At 55.9% G+C, this 22,751-nt stretch overlaps 1 long non-coding RNA gene across 3 annotated transcripts; it reads right to left on the reverse strand.

Annotated features, from left to right (window-relative positions):
• Positions 1-3,534: 3,534 nt before the first annotated feature.
• On the reverse strand, positions 3,535-15,188 carry LOC103553846 (uncharacterized). 3 transcript variants are annotated; one of them, XR_545561.2, is made up of 9 exons: positions 15,093-15,188; positions 14,803-14,975; positions 11,197-11,532; positions 10,405-10,620; positions 10,070-10,265; positions 8,915-9,023; positions 7,104-8,373; positions 6,780-6,868; positions 3,535-6,295 (listed from the first exon to the last, which is right to left on the reverse strand). It is a non-coding gene; the product is annotated as an uncharacterized lncRNA (long non-coding RNA). The 3 variants fall into 3 exon arrangements; XR_545560.2 differs by lacking the exon at positions 15,093-15,188 and having other exon boundaries at positions 10,070-10,230; positions 14,803-14,940; XR_011541778.1 differs by lacking the exon at positions 15,093-15,188 and having other exon boundaries at positions 4,833-6,295; positions 10,070-10,230; positions 10,342-10,620; positions 14,803-14,943.
• Between the last annotated feature and the right edge of the window lie 7,563 nt (positions 15,189-22,751).

Below are 22,751 nucleotides of genomic sequence, written 5' to 3' on the forward strand. Positions count from 1 at the left end.
CAAACTGCCTGCAGGACCCCCAGGCTGGCCTCTGACCCTGTCCCTGAGCTGTTCCAATCCTCCAGGCCCTGCCACGAGCTGTCCTCTCCCACAGATCCTGACTGAGCCAGAAAAACGGGTCCCTCTTCCCACCCCACCCCCAACCTGATGCCACCTTTCATCGCCACCCAGGAACCCTGGCCCCGTGGCTCCCCATCTCTGCTCCCAAAGGACCTCCCCCATGCCCGAAGAGAGCCAAACTCCCTTCCAGCCAAACTCTCATCTGTCAGGGCAGCTAAAATTGCATGGAAGATAAAAGAGGAAGCTGAGCTAATTTACACTAAGGTGTAAATGGGCGATGGATTTATAACCCTTCTGAATATTCTGATCTAAAACTTTATGTCCTAGGGCTTTCAAAACTCCAAAGTCCCCAGATCAATGACTCTATGCCCTGGGCTGGTGACTGATTCTTCCATACATAATGGCCTGTTCTCTGTACACACCAGACAGGCGTTTGAGGGCTCAAGGGCTGCATCCACTCGTTTGGACCACTGCAGCTATAAGGCTATTGTTTACAAGAACCAAAACCCAAATGCGGATTATGAGGGGTTGACAGGATATATCCAGTGGCAAAAACCTTGGAAAGTGACTATGCTTCTAACCCCACATGGGTGGGTACCACTCCTCCCTCAGCCCCGGCCACGCCCCACCCCCGCACCACCTTTAGAGGACCACATCCGTCGCGACCAGCTACACCTCTCCCTGTGTTAGCCCCGTCCCAGCCATGCCGACATCCAAGCTGTTAATAGTAATAGTGACGAGGAGTGTTAGACCTGTTGTTAGTCAGAAAGAAATCCACAAGCCATTAGTTTCTGCTGGAAGGAACAGACCAGGAGGGCAGGCGTTAGTGGAGGTGAAGGACAGGTTAATTACGAGCCGCTCGGAGGGAGTCAGGCCGGGAGCCTGGGACTCCCAGGCGGGCGGGGTCAGCTGTTAGTGGGCAGCCCCCGGGGCAGCCAGGGCGAGGCAGGGGTTAGCTGGGGGAGAGCAAGAGTTAGTGCGAGGGCGCCAGGGAGCGAGTAGCTCAGAGACCAAGGTGCCTACTGGAGGTGAGGCAGCACATCACCCCCAGGTGTGGCCCCGGCTCAGCGGCTGGCGGGCTCTGGGGGAGGCGGCTGGAGCAGGGGTGTGGGTGGGACAGACAGGGAGCCGGGCTGAGGTCCTGGCTGCGATTCCTGCGGGCCCACGGGGGTTCACTTCCTGCGTCCCATCGGCTCCTCCCGCAACCCCAGACCCAGGGCGGATCATCTGTCCCCACTGCCTGCCCAAGCTTCCTGGTATGTGACAGTCCTTGTCAGTGACTTCCGGTGTGAAAAAATGGTCCACATCCGCTTCAGGCGTGGGGGGGGGGGGGGGGAAGGGCCCCTCTAGCCAACTTCCGGTGGTCGGAAAGGCCCCTCTCACTGATCTCTCGGCCACGCCTTCTCACGCCCTGGGGTGGGGCCAGAAACTCCCCTCTCACTGACGTCGGTAAGAAATGCCCCTCTTTCCACCCTTCAAATATGGGAACTGCCCCCTCTTTCTGATTTCCTGGGCTAAATGCTCCAGTTGGTAATTTCCAGCGTGAGAAAGACCCTTTCATTGACCTCCAATGTATGGAAGTCTCACCTCACTGACTTCCGGTGTGGGACACGCCCCTTTGCTGATTTCCTGTGCAGGACACGCCCCTTCCCCTGTCTTCCGGTGTGGGCCACGCCCCTTCCTGACTTCCTTGAAGGACACGCCCCTCTCCTGGCTTCCTGTCTAGGACACGCCCCCCACTGGCTTCCTGTGCAGGACCTTGGGTCTGCCCATCACTTTGCAGCAGAGAAAATTCTGCCCACACTTCCCTCCCAAGAAGGACACCCAGGCCCCCTCTCTGCCCCAGGGCGGAAAAGCCCAGTGCTCCACCTCCAGCCCCGCAGGCCTCCACACTCACGCCCCAGAGGTTTCCCTGGTCCCTCCCGCTCCCAGTGGCAACCAGACTTGTGCACAGAGGAGAGATGCTCATGCCGGCAGGCGGCCCCCACCTCCGCATGACCGCCTCCTCCTCTGGGCCACCGGCGGGGTTCCTAGGGCAGTCCCCTGCCCCAGACCTGGCCCAGTGGATTCCCAAGCAGCCAATTGGGGTGTCTGTCTGCAGGGCCCGCCCCCGGACATCTGCTTGCCAAAAGGAGCCGGACCAGCCCCCGGGAGGGCCCAGAGCTCGGCAGGGCTGGGGTTAGTAGGAAGAGAAAACAGGATTAGTAGAGGCTGGGTTAGTAAGTCAGAGCACACACCAGCGGACAGGGCACCTCAGCAGACACACGCGGGAGTCACTAGGAGAGAAGGAAGAGCACACGCAGGTCTGTTAGTTTGTTAAAGGATGATCGGGGCGCCGCTGGGCACCCCCGGGTTAGACGGGTTAGTAACCGAACAAAAGAGCTGCCTACGGAGAAGAAAGCTGAGGAGGAGGAAGAATGGGGGGAAGAGACGGTTAGGGGTTCCAAGCGAGAGTCTGGCCCCAGGCAGAAGGGTCTGTGTGCAGAACACCCAGAGGGACCAGGGCCTAGGCAGGGGACGTGATCAACCAGGTTTTCTGGGCCTCCCATGCCCACCCTTATATTTTTTTTTAATTACCTGCCATGTGCCAAGACCTTTATATTCACGGGAATCCCACTGCAATCTGTGAAGGAAGGATCAGTCCTCCCATCTGAGGAAACTGGGGTTCAGAGAGGTGAGGGCACTTGCCCAAAGTCGCCCAGCACAAAGTGGCAGGGTTGGTGGCGAGTCCTGTTTGCATGCCCTGTCCTGGAATGCGGGTCTGCACAGAGATCCCAGGCCACAGGCAGGGCCTTCCGGAGCCTCGTCTGCCCCCACGTCCCAGCCCCCTGAAAGGCCCATGAGCTCCAAGGTTAGTAGGGTCTGGCTGCGGGGGGTTAGTAGGGCATGCTCCGGCCTGGTTAGTGGGTTAGTTGGTTGGCAGAAGGCCAGGCACCTCATCACTCGCCACAGCGTCCCGGCCGAGCCCTGGGTTAGTAGGTTAACCCCACCATGCAACACTGCCCGGCCCCTCCAGCTGCAGCCCCGAGGCCCCCCCACCCCGACCAGCCAGGGAACCGGGCCTGCCCAGGCAGGGGTCTGCCTCCAAACCCCTCACCCCTACCAGAATCAAGCCTACCCACATGGATCCTGCCCGAAAGCGTTTCCTTCCCCATTTCTTGGCGGTAGGCCTCAAGGGCCTCCCCCCAGACACTTCAGTTCCCCTAAAAATAGGTCCTCCTTGTCCTGGCTGGAAACCCCCTGCCTGGGTCTGGTCAGCCCCTTCCCAGAAGGCTGGATCCTGTCACGCTCAGCACACACTCCCACACGCACACGTGCACGCACCAGCATCTTCCCACGAAAGGTCTGACGCCCCAGAACCACCGTGTCTGGTGGGCATGTCTTCCATCGACAACTGCCAGCCTCTGGCTACTCCGACCATGGGCCTGCCCTTCCCGCATATGAAACTGCAGAGAGCTCTCCTGACTCCTGACACCAGGACTCCCCGGTCCCTCCTGGTCTTCAGCCTTCCCAGCTGATGCCGCCAAGCACCTGAGCATGCCCTAGATATGTCATCTCCTATCACTGCTGTGGTGTTCCCACGGAAACCCCAGCCTGGCATCTCCCACACTTCTAAATGATGCTCTATAAGAAGAGTGTTCTGTTGCCAGTAAAGTCTGGGGGGAACACTTCATCCTCTGTCTGTCCTTGAGTATTCAAGATCTCCATTAGTATTTTAAAGGCTCTGATAAGTCCTGCACTACAGAAATTTGCTGAATTTCAAGTCACGTTTTTTTTTTTAAAGAGCAGTGACATCTCCTAGAATGTGTTATGGGACTCTCTGCTCTAATTTCCCCCTAGAAGCTCTCAGCTAAGCCACATCTTTCTCATCCTTCGTGGCCCTGCTTGGTTCTGCCTCGCTGGGAAGCCTGTCCAGCCTGCTGCAGCCCGCACTGGGATCTTACTCCCAGCCCCTAAACACTCCGAACCTGTGCCTCAGTGGACCGTTTTATGCCCCATTGTCCAATTCTCCATGTGAGCTGGTTGTCTCCCGCGTGGGATGGCCAGATCATCCCCTGTGTTCCCTCAAAAGGCCTAACACAGGGAAGGACCCACGGTAAGTGCTCCATTCTGATGAGAAGGGTAGAATTGAAATACCCCAGGAAGCACTTTGAGCTACTATGGAGGCCATGAAATGCAGCCACTTCACCAAGCTGGTTAGAGAGGGATGCTGAGAAAACGGGCCGGGGAAGAGCCGTCAGAAGCACCTCTGGGTCAGGGATGCTGAGTCCACAGTCAGAGCACCTGGACCAGATATGCTCTAAGTCTGGACTCCCGGACGGATGGGGGTGCCTCCCGAGGACCGACTAAGAGCGAGGCACTGGACGTGCAGGGGATTTCGAGGGAACCTCCCTGCGCACCCCCCCCCCCCCCCGGTGAGCAGAGGGCCCCTGTTTCAAGAATGGAAATCAATCGGACTCAGAGAGGTGAGGCGACTTGCCCAAGATTGAACAGCAGAGAGCGTGCCCTCGGGACCCTGTGCCCGGGCCCTTCCCAGGGCATCCCTCTCCTGCGGACGCCCCCTCGCTGCACTGGGTCCAGCCAGTTCCCTGTGTTCCCAAGGCTCCCGGGGCCACCTGAGCACAGTACCTCCCTCACTCTGCTCCTCCTTCCCCTCCCTGTGGGGTGGGGACTCTGAAGGGGAGATGGCTCCAGGTTTGTGGGGAGCACGGGTTGTGAACTGCATTGTGTCATCCCCCCCCCACGCACCCCATCCCGGCTAAATTCATAGGTTGAAGCTGTAACCCCCATGTGGCTGTATTTGGACACAGGGCTTTTAAGGAGGTAGTAAGGCTAAATGAGGTTAGAAGGGCGGGGCCTTGATCTGATGGGACTGGCGCCCTTATAAGAACAGACATCAGTGCTCTCTCTCTCCCTCCGCGCATGTGCACAGAGAAGGGGCCATGTGAGGACACGGTAGGAAGGTGCCACCTGCAGCCAAGGAGAGAGGCCTCAGCGGAAACCACCCCTGGCATCTTGATCATGGACCTCCAGCCTCCAGAACTGCAAGAAAATGCCTTTCTGCTTTTGAAGCCCCCCGGTCTGGGGTATTCTGTGATGGCAGCCAAGCCGACTCATGCAGGCCCCCTCCCCTGCCAGGAAAATGATGAGGGGCTTTGAAGAAAGGCTGAGGCTGCTCCAGGACAAGCACTGGGACCGGCCCCCTGGAGGGATTGGCCTAAGGGGAGACCCGGAAGGGGCCGGAAGTGAGTCTGCAGCCGTGTGATGGGGAGGCTGCATGTGGCTGGGCCCGCCTGCCTGCCTTTGCTGCCCAAGGACACAATTGGAGATTGGTGCAACAAGGAGCAGGGGGCTGACATCGGGCTGGGGGGACCCCTCAAGCCTTGGGGCCAGGGGGGTTCTAGCCCATTCTCTTTGGACGGTGGGAACAAAGCCCAGTGTCTGTCTCCTTCTGGCGACCTCCCCTGGCCTAGGTCCCCTCATCTCTAGGAAACTCTCCCCCTTCAAGGCGGCACACCCTCTCCCCTCCAGCTGCCCCTCCCAGAGCTCGGCGACACGGAGGAAGGCCCCCGCTCCCCCGACCCTGCCTGCCTCCTCCCTGTGACCATCAGGAAGAGGAGAAGCACAGAGAAGCCCCATCCAAAAGGCACCCCCCAAAATAAGAATCGCTCACACGACAAACAGCACATGAGACTCCAGCCCACAGCACCCCCGAGCTGCGACGCCCCCCCACCCCCAACCCCTGGCAGCTCCTCCGGATTCCCAGCCTGCTTTCCTGCGTCCGTCCTGGAGGGTCCTTTGAGACCCGGCCTTGGGGACGGGGTGGTCAGTGGGGTTCGGGCCGAGCTCTGTCTGGTCGTGAGCAGGGATGCCGGGAGGAATGAAGTCCACACGGGGTCAGGAAGGGTCTCCGGGCCCGGACAGGCAGGCCCAGCAGGTGGGTCATGGTGGGTGCAGAGGGGACGGTGGGTGGCCAGCCTCCGTCACACCCCTCGAGCCGTCCCCCACAGCCAGGCCCTGTGCTTGGCTGAGCTCCAGCCAGGAGGGGGCCTCTATCCACAGGAGGCTTCATCCCGGGAGCTGGAAAGGATAAGGTCTTCGGGGAATTGTTGAGGGCTCCAGAAAAGCACCGAAGGTTCCTCCGTGTGTCCTCGTGGCTGGAGTCCAGAGTCGCCCGGGCTCCAAAGAGAACACCAGGCCAAGAGTCTTGGAGACACAGCTGGGGCAGAGTGGCCTGGAGGAGACACAGCGAGCTCGGAGGAGGGCACAGCCTCCGTGCCCAGCTCTCCATACCCCCAGTCTAACCCCACCTCCGAGGGGGGCACCTTCAGAGACCCCAGTCTCCCTCCTGTGCCCCCAACACCTAGACAGGGTGGGGTTGACGGCCTTGGACACTAAAACCTTTTAGAGGAAACTCAGGAATAGAGAGGAAGCAATGGAAGCCACGGATACCCCATCTCAGCAGGGCTTATTCAGGGGATGGAAAAGCTATAAAGGGAGCCCAGAGCCGACCCCAAGAGCATCGTGGGCGGAGAGGGATGGGGGTCAGGCGGATGCACAGGGCCTTCCGAGTCCTCGGGAGGCCAGGATCCCTTTAGAACATTCCCGCTGAGGGAACCTCTGCACCTCCCTCCCCCAACACACATGCACACACATGCACACCTCCCAGGACGGGGAGCTCATTCCCTCGCCGAGACAGCGCTAAAGCACGTTCTTACCTGAAGATCAGAGAGGGCGGAACCACATCTCTGGTGTTCACCTCTGGATCCTCAGCATCGAGCTGGGAGAAGGTGCTTGGGCTGTGTTTCTGCGGAATAAAGGAATGTGGTGAACTCTCTGCCAGGAACCCACCACCGTGGTCTTGATTTTGTCCCACCCACCCCCACCGAGACCACACAGAACAAGCCTGCCAGCCACCTGGCTCCCAGCCCTTCTTTTCAGGAGCAGACATGTTCTGGCCAGGCCTGGGAGGGGTCTTGGGAGGGGGACAATCATGCCCCGTAAAGCTAAGCTCAGTGGAGCCTGCATCCACTCAGGCTTACCTGGCAGTGCCCGGCCATGGCGTTGGCAGCCCAGGCCCCGCTCCCAGCTCCTTCCCCACGCAGCCCCCAAGGCCCATCCTGGAATACAAGAGCCAGCCACGCCGCAGGAGAAAACCGCGCCCAGGCCCCCTCCCCAGCCCGGGCCTGGCCAGATTTCTCTGGCAGCAAGAAGGCGGCCCGGGAGCCAGGGGGGCTGGGCCTAGGCACACACCCTTCACCTCCCTTCCTCCCAACCCAGACGGTCCTGGAGTGAGGAAGGGGCACCCTGCACCCACTTGCCTGCTCCCAACATCAGCAGAATGTGACCCAGGAGAAAGTAAAGACAGACTCAGCTGAACAGAGTCAGGAATCCAGAGTCCTGGTTCCAGCTCTGCCGTACTGTGCAGCCCTTGGAAGTCTGTGCCTCTCTCTGAGCCGTGGGACCCGTGCACTCAAAGTGCGCAATAGTAACCCATACTTGGAGGCAGTGGATGCAAAACAGGAGGAGCCCTGTGCTCAGCCGGTTATTTTTCTGCCCCCTCCCACCCTCCTCCAATTGCCCACTAATCCTGACCCAGAACCATCCCCCAGGTATTGCTTTTGGGGACAGCAAAGCTATCCTTGTTGAGTGGCAGACCTACCGCAGGAGAGTCTGGGGCTCTCTGCTCGAATTTTCAGAGTTTGCTGTCAGCACCCAGGACTTGGGGCGCGGGCCCAGAGCCGGAGATGTACTCAGACCCCTGCACTGATGAGAATGCGCCCTGAGGGCACAGCACTGAGGTCCCCTCTTGACTGCCTGGCAAAGGAGCCCTGGCCACGTTTGATAAATATAATGGCAAAGGGCTAGAGCTGAGAAGAGAAGAGAAGCGCCAGCCCAACTCTCCAGGAGTCCCGGGCCTCCTTCTGACACCCGTCTACAGGTCCTCAAGACAAGTCTTTCAACTCAGCTCTCAGAAGTTCCTGATGGGGGCATTTATAAAATACAAGCCTTGAGGCCAAAAGCGGGGCATGAAAATTACCCTTTCGGGGGCCCCATCAAATGGGGACAAGCTCTTTCTTTGTGGCAAAGAGGTGAAAAGCCAAGGAGCTGCGTCACCAGTTTCTCCCCTCCCGTGGGGATTCTTGGCTGCCACACTCTCCTGCATAGACCAGGAGGGGGGCAGGCTGGCTGGCCGGGGGCTGGTAAGTTTGAATACTTATCTGCAAGGCTGTTTCCCCGGTGTGGTTGTGGGCATCCTGAAGAACCCTGACATTCCCTTCTCTCTCCTGCATCCCAGGAACTCGTCGCACTCTGAAAATAGACCCTGGCTGCTCAGAGGAGCGCTGTTGGACCGCAATGACCCTTTCCTCTGGCCCCGTGGACCCGCATCCCTGAGGTTAATAAGCCAATGGGGGTTTCAAGGGAAACTTTAGCTCCTGGGTCAAGCTGTCAGCTTTGAGGGTAGAAAGGAAGGCTGGGCTTTGAGGTCAGAGGAACACGAGGAAGACTACGGCTTCCCAACCCCATGTGCACAACGTGGGGCTCAAAGTGAATTATCCTCAAAGGCTTAGCCAGCGCCTGGCACACAGTAAGTATTCCAAAAGATTATTTTCACCAGCGAATGATTTAAACTTTGAGTAAATATTTGTGTAACACTGATGTCTCAGAAATATGGGCCATATTTATCCTGGGGCATTAGATGCCTCCCCAGGGCGGGGGGTATCTATAGCCCAGTTAGGAAGCACAGATCAAATTAAAATCTCCCGTCCTGGGGAAGAGATTAACAAACTGTGACACCCTCGTATAACGAAACCTACTCGGCGATAAAAAGCAACAAACGATGGATACTTACTACGATACGGCCGAACCTCAGAAATATCATACGGGGCGAAAGACGCCAGGCACAAGAGACCACAGGCTGCACGATTCCATTTTTAGGAAATGTCCAGAAAAGCAAAGACCTACAGAGACAGAAAGGAGATCAGCAGTTGTCCGGGATTAACCGCGGGATGGAGTTGAACAGTAAATGGGCGTGAGGAATCCTACAGGGGGCAGTGGAAATGTTCTAAAACTGATTTATGGTGCTGGGCGTGTAACTTGCTCAATTTACTGAAAAATCATGGAATGGTGCACTTGAAATGGGTGAGTTATGTGATATTTAAACTATGCCTCAGTGAAGTTAGGCAAAAAAGGGTTGAATTACTGAGATGTGCAATAAAAAGTATGAACCTCAAAAACACTGTGCATAGCAGAAGCCAACACAAAAGAGTTCATGTTAATGGAACTTTAGGAAAAAAGTAAGTCTATTCTAGAGGCATAGAGCAGGTCAGTGGTGGGCTGGGGCTGAGGCTGGGAGGGACAGGAAGGGACAGGGATACATTTTGGTGTGATGAGATGTTCTATACCTTTATTATTGTAGTGGCTACAAAGACCTATGTATTATCAAAACATCTATCAAAAATTGAAACATGGGGGGCCAGCCCAGTGGCGCAGCGTTTAAGTGCGCACATTCCGCTTCGGTGGCCCGAGGTTCGCTGGTTCGGATCCCGGGTGCGGACATGGCACCGCTTGGCACGCCATGCTGTGGTAGGCATCCCACATAGAAAGTAGAGGAAGATGGGCACGGATGTTAGCTCAGGGCCAGTCTTCCTCAGCGAAAAGAGGAGGCTTGGCGGCAGTTAGCTCAGAGTTAATCTTCCTCAAAAAAAAAAAAAAAAATTGAAATGTGTGCTTTAAATGGGTGCATTTTCTGTATGTAAATTATACCTCAATAAAGTTATTCTTTCAAAACTCATTTAGATATAATGACAGAGGACAAGAACCAAGAAGGGTCAGATCAAAGGTCATACAGAGACCAGGTGGTGGCCCGCGGGCTCTGGCCTCTCAGCTCCCACTTGCCCAGATGGACCTCCCCACCCTCCCCGGACTTCAAGTCAAGGTCAGGGCCCCATCAGGGAAGTTCAGTTGAGGGCCTGGCCCCCATAGGGTCCTCAGAGATCCCACCTACCTCTGAGATTCAGGAGGCCTCTGCACGTATGGATTTCGTGGTGGATCTGACCACACGGCATGAAGCTGGTGTCTGCCGTCCCTGGGGGCGCAGAGGAGAGAAAGGGTCCCCTCAGCTATCCCTCTGATGCTGTCAGGGTCCTGGCGGCCACGGGAAGGCGTCTGGAACGACATGGGTGGGCAGGGTGATGCCTCAGCTGTCATCGAGAGAGAGAGCGAGAGAGAGAGAGAGAGAGAGAGAGAGAAAGGGTGAGGGAAGAAAGATGTACCCACGGGCACGTTGGGGAACGGATTCCGGGCTCCTGTTCTGAAATCACAGCTTTTGCCAGAACTGACCTCCTCGGATGCAGATCGGAAGCAAAACAGGAAACCGGGAGGTCTCCTGGTCGGGCCCATGCCGACCCAAGCATCCCGAGACGCTGGAAAGGACGCAGGCTTTCCGGGATGGAGTCCCATCCCTGCTCTGTCACCGTGAGCACGTGCACCGCTGTGCTGGGACTGTCTTCTTACCCAGGAAACGGGGATGAGAGCGACGCCCACCGCACAGGGCCACTGTGAAGGTTACATGGGGTGGTGAATATCATCCACGGGCTTGCATTCTATTCTTTTCTTCCACGATCATTACTACCATTGCCCACCCTGCTCCTAACACCACCCACAGGGTGCTCATTTCTCCCCTAAACTCTGTGCACTGCTCCTGGTAACAGAAGAGCTGCTACCAGGGAAATACGCATTTGGTGGCATTTTAGGATCCCTCTGGGTTTTGGGGTTTTTTTCCTAACTCTGGAATAAAATAGCTGCTCTGAGAGCTGCAGCGTGCAGGCGCCGCTGGCCTAAATTGCTTTGGATGAGTGAGTGCTGAGAGACGACGGAAGCTCCTGGGAACGAGGAGCATGCGGGGCGCGTGCAGGAGACGTGCCAGGGAGAGAGGCTCCCGCGGGGAAGCAGAGAGTGCTGTTTCTGGATGAATTCGAACACGTACAGCAGAGGGGAGCTTCAAAATTCAGATCTCCCTCAAACAAGGGAATCTCTGAGCTGCGGGGGGGAGAAGAAAGAGCAAGGAGGAGGGAACGGAAGGGAAACTCACATTTACAGAGAACAGATACTAATGGCGGCACCTCTACCTACCTGATGAAACGATGAGTTGGGGTTTTTTGTGTCCATTTTACAGATGGGGAAACTGAGCTTCGGGTTTAAGTGACTTGCTCCAAGATCACGTTGATGGAGAGTGGTGCATTTTGATTCTGCACAGGCCTGTTGACCCCCAAAGGGGCAGAAGACTTATGTTCAAATGCGGGGGTGGGGATACCATGAGAAAAGACTTGAGGAGGGTGTGTGTAAACCGCAAACACTGGGGTCGTCAGCATTACTATCGCTGAGAAGAAACTGGCCCATGATGGCTAAACCATCTCAGATCCGTTTATTCTAGTTGCTTCCATGGTCTCGAGGCAACTGATTAAATTCCTTTTTGGGAGAGGAGGAAGAGAGCAGTCGTTAGAAACACAGGTTTCAGAGTTATTGTGGATCCGAGTTCAAATCCAGACTCTGCAACTCATGTGCTGTGTGACCCGGAGCTAGTCACTTCACCTCTCTGAGCTTCAGATTCTCATCTGTAATGCCCAGTTCCGAGCCTCATCCTGGGGTCTCCATGAGGCAGCATTCAGTAAGAACCTTGGTACATGGTTACTAACTGCTGGCTGGAGTTGGTTATCATTAGTCACCTGCTCCACACCCTGGAGGACACAATTCAGCCCCTCCCCCCTCCCATAACATCCAGTAGCTTCCAGAGGGGCCCACCTGGCACCACAAGGGAGAAGTTGACACCTGCCTCGTCTGATCCTATCAGCCTGGAGAGGACGAGGAGACAGATGTCACCCTCGGCGAGCCTCCGCCTCTGTCCCCGAGTGTCTCTGGCTATTGTTCCATGGAGCTCCAGCTGACAGATGAGCCGAGCCACAGAGACAAGAGGAAGGACCCCCTCAGAACAAAGGACCAGACTGTAGGTTATTCACCAGCCCAGGGAACCTGCACAATGGCCCCAGTGCCCCAGAAACACTGCTGCTCCCACAGCCCAGGGATCTCCCAGGAGAGGAGCCAACACAAATAAACTGTGACACAAAGAAAACAAATAGCTAAGTATCCAGACAAGATTCAGGGGCCATGTAAGCGGACTCAGGCGGTACACAGAGGGTGCGCTGTCCTTATCCAGCGCCTCCTAGACGTCGGGCACGTTCCACACACTGGCTCATAGCTTCGCAACAGCCTTTTAAAGCCGGGATTATGAGCCCCACTTTACAGATGAGCAGACTGAGGCTCCGAGAAGGGAGCTTCCTTACTGACACAGAAGGAAGGTGGATAGAAAGACTGGAACACAGATCTGTGTCACTGTCCATCCCTCCTCTCTCCACCACGTGGCACTGCCTCCATGAGTGATCCGTTCAAAGAGCAACCCCCGCCCTGGGCGGAAGCAGGGATGGGATCCAGAGAACGGACCTTAAAAACGAAGATGCAAAATGAAAAATGGAAAAAACGGGTAGGTCCAACAACAGAGGCTGACTACAGCATGTCCATCTGTTCCATGAAACATTCACGCTCTTGCAAGGATTTCCGCAAAGGGCATAAAGACTCAGAGAAACACATCCGATGGAACCTCACAAGCAGTATACGCACAGTTTACAGTTTCAATTAGCATTCTCAGTAATAGAAAATAGTAAATATGGTAGTTATTCTTGGGCGATGAAACTAGAGAGTTTTCTTCTTTTCTTTTGTGTGTGTGTTTTCCAGATCTTCTACAATTATCATGTATTTTATTAAACTTACTAAATTCGTAAAAAAATAGCAAAAATTATAAAATTCTCATTTTTGACGCAGGCGTAGAGAGTGGTTCTTCCAAAACTCTTGGTAAGGAGTTGTGGCTCCTTTGGGAACTCCGAAAGCTAAGCTCTCTCCTCGCTTAAGGAGGGACACGGAGCCCAAAAACCCAGCAAGAAGGATATGGCGTAGATTTCAGAACCGTTCTGGCCTGTGAGAGTCGTTAAATAGTAAAATAGGTGGGCATAGGGGCAAGGGGGATGTTACTGCAAAATTCTTTCTACATCAAATGACCCAAACTCAGTGTGGGATGTGTTCAATGCCGCCCAAAGCTAGGCGCTGGTAAAGTGTCCCTGAGGAAACCATTTTGCCGAGACTGCTATGTGGTTCCGGGCTCTGGGTGAGATGAGAGGTCAGGGCACTCTGGTCTCAGCCACCTGCATGAGGAGGGGGCTGAAGCCACATCCAGATGCCCGGCCCCACCCCAGCGCCGCTGACTCATCCCCGGCCACGTGGCCCGGACATCTGTGTACCCGAAGCCCCGCCCCTAAAGTCGGAGAGCCCCTGTCCTCAGGTTTCCCTGTCTGTCAAGTAGAATTACTCACCCCTACCCTCCCCCGGAGCCCAGGCGACGCGAAGCTCCCAAATGGGAACGCGCTTCGGAAAGTAAAGCACGGTGCCCAGAATGAGGTTCCGCTCCGGGACCGCGCTCCGTTTGATGCTGGCACCGGGAAAAACAAAGCGGCCTCCGCACGGAATCTCGCCTTGCTCTCCTCACCCCTCCCCGCACGCCTGCCTCCCTCCCCCGCTCCCCCCTGCAGCAGGTGGGGGCGTTCTCCCTGCCGCCACTGCAGTGGGGTGTGCGCGCCAGCAATCCGGGGCGCACCGCAGCCACTGGCCTGGAGCCTGGGATAAGGGTGGGGAATCCAGGACCCCCGGGTCTCCTCCCCCTGCACAGTCTGAGAAGCGATTTCTCTAGTTCAGGGCCCTCCGCTGGGGGAGAGGAGAGATCTAGCCCCCTCTCTGCCGAATTCCCAGCCTCTCCAGGGAGTGCATTGAAGAGGAGAGGTGGGAACGGAGCTGGTGAGTTCTGGGGTCTCCCCAGACCAGTTTGGGGATGTAGCATGGGCTTGAGAGTCCGACATATCTGGATTCAAAATCACTGGCTGTATGACCTTGGACATGGACCTAACCCTTTCTGGATCTCAATCTCCTCATCTTTAAAATGGAGCGCTCACCACCTTGTGGGACTGTTGTGATAATGCGTGCAAAGCACTAAGCGTGTTGCTGGCATAGAGTAAGCCCTCCACAAACGGATGTATTATTATTATCATTATCAATGTCAATATGCTTCTCGAAGAAGGTGGTTTTCCGGCCCTCGCCATCCCTTTGGTACCACGCGGGGCGCCGGACATCTGGAATTGGAGTCCCAGAAGTGGAGCACTGGCAGGCGCTGGGAGAGATGGGCTCCCTATGAGGGGCAGGGGGCTCAAGCACCGTGTCCCCCCCACCCCCCCCCAGTTTCCAGACCATCTGGGCTGTGTCCAGGGCTTGGCCAGTTAACTGCTAACCTGGTGGTCAGAGAAGGTCCCCTCACGTCTGTCTGGTACGGGGGCTGGTCTTTGTTCCCCCTCAGATCTTAACTGCAGGACCCCCATCCGCACCAGGCTCCCAGCGCATCGTCGCCTCTCCCTGTCTCCTGCCCCACCCAGCCTCGAGTCTTGGCTGCATTTGACAGCTGCAGGCTGGAGACGTTCTTAATCCGTCAAACGAGGGGCACTCAGGCAGCGTTTGCCATCCCCTGAACCCTGCCTAAGACCCTGGGGCCTGCTGTCGACCCCAACCTCCGGGAATTAGGCTGTTCCCGGCCGGGGACAAGGACCCTTGGGGAGGCAGGGCTGTTAGCACGGGGCGGCGGCTTACCTCGGGTCGGCGGTCCTGCGGCGCGAGTGCAGAGGGCTCTTTGTGCCCGGGCTATCAGCGCAGAACTGGGGAAGCCCTTGCGAGCGCCTCCCATCGCAAACTCCTCCCCGCGCTCGTCCGCAGCCTCCCTCCCTCTGGTCCCTCGAGCGCAGCCGGCGTCGTCTTTGTAGCTGCTGCAGCGCCCATGAAATTTTAATGCGGGAGCGGCTGGCGGGCGGAGGCGCCCCACCCCTGGTCCTCGCCTCGGCCCTCCTCCCGCCTCCCCGCGCCCCTGCAACCCCACACCCTACCCTCTGCCCGCTCCCAGGGGTCGGGACCGGGAGGCTGGAGGCCGCCGGGAGTAGGGGGAGCGCACGGCCGCCCCCGCTGCACAAAGGGGCGAGCCCGGCGGCGCGCTCAGCCTCCCGCATCCCCGCCCGCGGCGCTGCCATGGCAACGCTTGCCCAGCTGGACTTGGCGCCGAGGGGATGGAGACGGGCGAGCTGGCGGAGCGCGACCACGGACCCGGCACCAAAAGCCTGGACCCCCGGCGTAAGAGGACTGGAAAGACGTGTCCCCGAGTACCAGGTGCTTAACCCGCAGGGCCTCCGAGTATGCCCCTCAATTAACCCTGCTGGTGGGAACACGGTTATGGAGGAGTCAGAATTTGAGGCCATGTCTGCGACTTCATGCCCGCATACGCTGGCACTACACCACTTGGCCTAACAACCTGTATAGGTTTGGTCTTTGATTTTTTTCACCTGCCTTCTCGTTAGCACCTCCTATTTTCTAGAGCAGTAATGCTAGAAAGTGGTCCTAGAGCAGAGGTTCTAGAGCTGGTTGGGAGCTTGTCAGAAATGCAAATTCTCAGGCCTCACCCCAGAGCTGCTGGATGAAAAACTCCAGGGTGGGGCCCAGAAATCTATGTTTTAACAAGCCCTCCAGGGGATTCTGATGCACGTTCACGCTTGAGAACCGCGGTGCTAGATGATTCCAGTGGCCTCTATAACCAAATTGTCCTGGGTGTACGTTTCAACTCTGTCCATGCCCGTTAGCCCGACCTTAGGCAAGCTTCACACCCTTCCTGAGACTCAGTTTCCTGGCCCATAAAGTAGAGATAATGATGGAACCCACATCACAGGGTTGTGTAGGTTAAATTCTGGAATGCGTGGGAGGGAGCAACACTTTGAATAGTGCCTGGCAGGTAGTAAGGGCTCAAAACATATTTTTCTTATTCTAATACTGTGACGTCTCCTTTAATTTTCACACTTCTGTGTATATTGTTTATCGTCTTCACTGCTCAGATAAGGACATTAAGTCTCAGAAAGGCAAACAGAGTGCCCACAGCCACTGTAAGGGACCCAGGTGGCATCTGAAGCCACCACTTCTGGTTTCAAGTTTCCTAGCTGTCCTCTATACTGCGCATCTCTTGCAGGGACCCCCAGAAAACCCAGTTCCACAAACCTATAGCACATTTCCAGTGTGCCCAGCACAAGGCCATTGCAGGAACCCTGAAGGTCTCAGGGAGGCCCCAGGGGCCACCCCCACCCCCACCCCCAGCAGAGCTAGCAGTCCTGCCAGAGAAGTAAGGCTCACATGGAACAGTTAGAGAAAGGGCAAAATGGGACTCAGTCACCACACTGGCCAGACATTGGCATTTCCAGGTCTATGATTTCCCCCCGCATGACCAGACCTCAAGCAATAAAGGAAATGGGGTTTCACATGACATAAATGAACACAAGGGACGCATAGGGATCACCACCTTATTTTTAAATAACCCCAAGCCAGCTGTTTCATAATCTGTTCCCCAATTCTCCTGAATATCAGCCCATCATTTCCAATATCCATTAGGAAAAAATGGAGGTACTTGCCCACTCCCAGATTTTCAACACTTCCCCTATTCCCTGGGCTTCTCAAAGATGAACAATAATGAGCCCATGATCCTATTCCCAAGTGTCTTTGGTTTTAGGGACATCTTTCCAAGGGGAGCAGTGGGAGGAAGGGGGCGGGGAAGAAGTCATGATCAGAGGCTCCTGTGAGCTCACTGCGAAGAGACCGCATCTAACTCTGGTGGATTCAGGGTGAGCCATAAATTGAGTCACGCAAGGAGGGGCAGACCCCGTGTCTGGCAGATACCAAAACCAGCGTGGTCCTGCCTGCTGTCCTCTGTCCCCAATTCTCTAACATGGGGCACGTCTTTATCACAGGTAGCCCAAACTGGCTCTCTTGGGGGACTCGGGTGGCCCTTTGCCCACCTTCCGTCCATCTGTCAAGTGCCTTCCCAGCATCCTCCATTTTCCTGGGGAGAGTTAGAGACCCACAGCGCCTCCTCCATCTCTTTAAGACTCAAGATACTACCACCGCCCCCTTTGGGATTCAACTCCAGTTTGATAGCTAGAGCTGGCATCCTTCTTGTCTCCCCATCACTCTCACTCTGACCCTCACATTATCCTGAATGTAGACCCCGGACGTTGTCCAGCACACCCCGAGATGGTAAATGCCATCCTCGCCACAACTCACCAGGAGCTCTCATCTTCCAGGTGAAATTTACGGGGCTAACTGGGGCACCGAGAGCCCACGAGCAGACAAGAGCACCAGAGGGAACCCCAAAGGGAAGCTCAATGTTCTCTCTTCCGCCTCTCTCGAAAATGGCCTGAGCTGGTTATTATGGAGCCTCAGCTGCCATGGCAACGAGAGGAGGTGCCATCATGCTGAAGATCCACTTCAGAATGAAGTTAGCTCCTCTAAGCTGGACCGGTGGGGACCTCACTATTCCCACGAGAATCCGCAAGTTGGATATTTTTGGCCCATGACACTGCCCCGCAGCCCAAGACTTCCAGGCGAATTCTGACACTGGTGATGTGTCCAGAAGACAGAACTCAGGTTTCTCTTTATCGCCAGAAGAGGCTCTGGAGAAACACAGGTGGCCCAGAGGCCAGGGTTCCAGTTGCAACTCTGTCATCGGCCCACTGGGTGCCACTGAGCCACTCAAGGACCCCACTGTGCCTCTTCCTCCTCCTTCATTTTTTTTTTTTTTGAGGTGAACTTCACATAATATAAAACTAACCGCTTTAAAGCAAACAATTCAGTGGCATTTAGCATATTCACAATGTTGTGCAACCGCCTCATCTATCAAGTTCCAGAACATCCTCATCACCCCAAAATAATACCCCACACCCTTTAAGCAGTTTCTCCCCATTCCCTCCTCGCCCCAGGCCCTGGCAACCATGAATCCACTTTCTGTCTCTGTGGATTGACCTATTCTGGTTATTTCACATAAATGGAATCATACAATATTTGTCCTTTCGATTCCGGCTTATTTCACTCAGCATAATGTATTTGAGGTTTATCCATGTTGTAGCGTGTCCCAGAACTTCGTTCCTTTTTGTGACTGAATAATATTCCATCGTATGGCTACAGCACAATTTGTTTATCCATTCGTCCATTGGTGGGCATTTGCATTGTTTCCACCTTTTGGCGACTGCTGCTGTGAAACGTGTGTGTGCCAGCATTTGAGTCCTCTTTGCAATTCTTTTGGATGTCTGCCTCTCAGGGGAGCTCCTCTCTGACTGCTGTTCTCCGAGCAAGCATCTCCCAGTCTCGCCCAGATAGAAAATCTCATTTTGACGCATCAAAGTGGCCATCCTCGCCCAGAATGAGGGTAGGGCTCCCTGAATTCAGGGGGGTGTGTTTGTCTGGCAAGGAGAGCAGGGTTTGTGTGGCCCAGAAAGAAGGTGCCATTCAACCATCCCCTGCACTTACAGGATTCCCCCAGCCCCCTGGAATCACCTTCCGAGGCCATGAACTTGACCCCTTGCCCACTTACCTGAACTGCTCAGAGTGCTGTATCCATGCTCCCTCCAGCCCCCTCTGAGGATCTGTCCACATCCTCTCCACCTGATGAGGCCAGTGAGGCTCAGAGAGGGGAAGTGACTTACCCCAGGTCAGCGAGCTAGAAAGTGATGAAGCTGACATTCAAACCCAGCACCGTCTGCCTCCCAAGACTGCGCTCAGAATCTCTGTGCAGAAACCTAGCTGCACCCACGCTCACCCGGTCCTTCCCCGGGGAAGGATGGGCCGCCCCGCAGCCAGCTGGCCAGTGACCCTGCCCCCTTGCTGGGGTCCCCTGGGGACCTGTTCATTGCCTGGCCCTGGGCATGCACAGCGGTGGTTAATCTGCATCTCAGTCCAGGAGGGGCATCACTGATTCAGGATCGTTGCCATGAATGAGGAGAGTTCAGTGTTCTCCAGAGTCTTATCTCTGTCCTGCCCCCCGGGGCAGCCTTGATGTGTGAAGGCCAGCATCCCGCTAGATAAGACACGGACAGGAGCAATGGCCTGCATTATCCCAGACGCAGAGCCTGAGACAAGGATTCAAGTGCAAGTCATTCCTGTGGGAGGTGAGCCCAGGAGGCACTGATAAGGGAGCCGAGCACTGAGACAGGAAAGAAAAGAAAGCCAGAACAGCTGCATTAATGAGCATATTTGTCTGCTATACAGATTAGGGGCCTTAAACAACAGGAATTCGTTTTCTCACACTTCTGGAGGCTGAAAGTCCAAGATCAAGGGGCCAGCAGGGTTGGTTTCTCCTGAGGCCTCCTCTCTCCTTGGTTGGAAGATGGTGTGTCCTCTGTGTACACACCCCTGAGGTCTCTTCCTCTTCTTATAAGGACCCGGGTCCTATTGGATTGGGCCCCACCCTTATGACCTCATTTAATCTTAATGACCTCTATAAAGACCTTATTTCCAAATACAATTACTTGGGGCGGGGGGGGGGGGTGTTAGGGTTTCAACATACGAATTTGGGAGGACACAATTCAGCCCATAACAACGAGCAAGTTGTTATTGGTAACTGGGATTCAGGCCCACTGATGTCCTCTGTGGAATCATGTGAGACACACCTGAGCCGTCCCACCTGAGGTCAAGGAAGCGGGGTACCTACCCACCAGCTCTTATCCATCACGGTCAAAGGGTGCTCCTTGCACATCAGCCACCTGCAGGCTGCCCCGGGCACAGACCAAGCCCGTGCTCTTGGCCAGAGAAAGCAGTCAGCAGGGAGTCCAGGGGCCTGGAGTATGAGGTCACTCGTGTGCCTTGGCATGGCGAGTATCAAGGGGACACCCACCATAGCGGACAGTGGCTCATCCATTCCCCCATCACCCACCCACTGTCCAATCCGCCCCAGCAGAACCCACCCTGAGCTCAAGTCCAGAGTCTCCCCAGTTTGAGGAGTTTCCACCCACCATGTGCCAACCTGACACATGATGGTGAGCAACACACACAGAGCCCTGCGCTCCACGAGCCCACAGCCCTGTAGGGGAGAGAAGTCACTGTGATCAATGTCATAATGAAGGACGTTCAGGGGGCTTATGGGAATATACATGAGGGACCCAACTAGTCTTTGAGGTCAAGGAAAGGGCTACCGAGTGCCAGACACGGTCCCAGGTACCGAGAATTGAGAATTACAAGAATAAGTACAACTCTATCGATCACCATTTTTTCAAGATCTTTTCAGTTTCAAGTGGCAGAGACAAGTCCAAGGCTAGAATGGTTTCAGGCACAGCTGTATCCAGGTGTCCAAACAACATTACTAGGCATCTGTCTTTCTCCAGCTGTCTGCAGGAGTAGCAGAGAGGAGTCCACCAGGGATGCAGACCCTCTGCCACCTGACTCTTTGTCTTGTTTCCTTTCTCTGCCTCCCTCTCAACCAGGCCGGCGGCCGAGACATGATGCGGGAGTCAAGCAAACCTGAGTTTGAATTCCACCTCTGCCCCTTACTCACCGAGTGACTTTGGGCAAGGAACTTCACCCCTCTGGGCTTCAGTTTCCTCTTGTGTCAAGTGGGGATAACTTAACCTCTCTTGCAGGGCTTTTGGGAGAATTAAGTGAGCTGAGTCTGGAAGACACACAGCCTGGTCCTTACGGGCACAGTATATTCTTTCTCTCTCTCACTGTTGGAAGGGCCTGAAGAGACTCTCCAAGACCTGAAGATCTTATTCCTGGGAAGATGCTACAAGGGCTCTTAGAGGCTGAACGGACGCCATCCCGTCTGCAGAGCACGTAAATAACAAATGCTGTCCACTTGCTGGTTTTTACGGGCGTCCAGGCTGTTGGTTTGATCAAACACAGGTCAATGTCAGCCGCAAACCGCACTCACGGTCACTGTCTTTATCATCAAGCCTTTCTCCATCTGCAGGACCTGAGAGTGTGCCCTCGACTTTATGGAGCCCGTGATCTAGTTTCCTTTGGGAAAGATGATCAGACTGGCAAGGTTCAGCTCTCACTGGTGTCCCCACCCTCTCCGTTTGCCATGCCCAGAGCAAGGCTTGTAGACAAGCAGGCCTGGCCGAGGTCACGCGCGCCTCCCCTCCCGCGCCCCTTGCCCTGTGCTGTGTGCCTCTGCCCGCCTCTCCTTTGTCTCTGGCATGTGTGTGCCGTGCGGCCATGCCTGCGCGGCAGTATCCCGTGTCCCCGCTGCTTCTTTGTCTTGGCTTTTGTGTGCAGACAACAGGGAAGGGGGGCCGAGCGTGTGTTGCTCTCATCCATCCCTCTCGTTATCCATCTGCATGCAGACCCCTCCAGATGCCCCGCACCTGCTCCCCCGCCCTCCCAGCCGCTCCAGCAGGTGCCGCAGCCGGCCAGCCTCTCACTCCCGCTGCCGAGAGAAAGGCGCAGGCCCCAGCCGCCAGCTCGGCCGCAGCCTCCCCCACCCTCCCCAGCCTCCCACCTCAGCTCCGTTCCTCTATGGGCAGATGCTGGCAGAGCCAGAGATGGGGCCAGAAGGGATTGGAAAGGGGGAGACGAGCCCTGCAGAGCCTCACTCCCAGATCTGATGCGCCCCCAGCCCCATCGAGGGATCCTCAACAATTCCACCAAGTCACTGTCACCCCACCAACCGCCACCATGCTCTCTGCCTCCAGCATCCCCTATTGGGACCTCCAGCTTCCACTCCAGGCCCCCAATCTGTTCCCCTCAACCAGCCAGAAGATTCTCCAAATACAAAGCTGACCTCATCACTCCGCTGCCCATAGCCCTTCAGGGCCGTCCCACTGGTCTCAGGATGAAAAGCAAAGTGTTTCCCTTTGACTGAGGCCTTCCGCCCTGGCTGGCACCCCCGCTAATGGGGCCACATCCACCCATCACCAAGCTCCTGCTCCCCAACCAGCTGCCCAGCCCAGCCCGGCCTGGCAGAGCCTCATCGTCTCCGGGAAACCTTCTCCAACCTCGAGCCCTTCGGTTGCCTACAGTCCTTGATGGACTCCTGGGGCCTCTCCCTCAGGGCTGGTTTCAGCTGGGGATTCTGTATTCGCTTGCCCGTCTGTTGTACACACACACACACACTCCACAATCATCCTGTGAGGCTCCTCCTGGGAGAAATCTGCTCGATTCTTCCACCACGGCGTCCCTGGGGCTCGGCGCCGGCTCTGACCCAGGAGGCCCTCAATGTACGTTTGTCCAATGATGACTCAGCCTTGAAGCTTCAAAGGCTGCCATTCTGGACGCTCTCTCAGAAATCGTTTTACCGATGGACAGAGACCCAGGGAAGGAAAGTGACTCACCCGAGGTCTCTCTTCCCGTGTGGCCCTGCTGACGGTGTAATCACAGTGTCCCCAGCGCCCTCTGCCTTCCAAACGTCACCCTCCCCTTCCAAAGCCAATCAGAGAGCGTGCCCTCGCAGGGGTTTGTCTGGCTCTGCTGGGCGAGCTGGAGTCTTCATCTTTTGCTCCCAACACCCGCTTCTGTTGCCTTGAGCTCCTCTACCTGCTTCCTCCCCCTTCCTGTCACCTGCCGTGCTCCCCCAGACACAGGTGCGGTCCAAACGCCAGCCTCCCTGCTCCCACAGCAGAAGTGACTCAAAGCTCTCGGGGAAGGGACTGGGGAAATCTGGGGCAAATAACAGCACTTATTGAGCACTTACTGGGTTCCAGGTTCTGGGCTAAATGCTATCAATGCAATAGCTGTACCAGCCC

The sequence above is a fragment of the Equus przewalskii genome, chromosome 7 (assembly GCF_037783145.1).
Source record: "Equus przewalskii isolate Varuska chromosome 7, EquPr2, whole genome shotgun sequence".
NCBI classification, from domain to species: domain Eukaryota; kingdom Metazoa; phylum Chordata; class Mammalia; order Perissodactyla; family Equidae; genus Equus; species Equus przewalskii.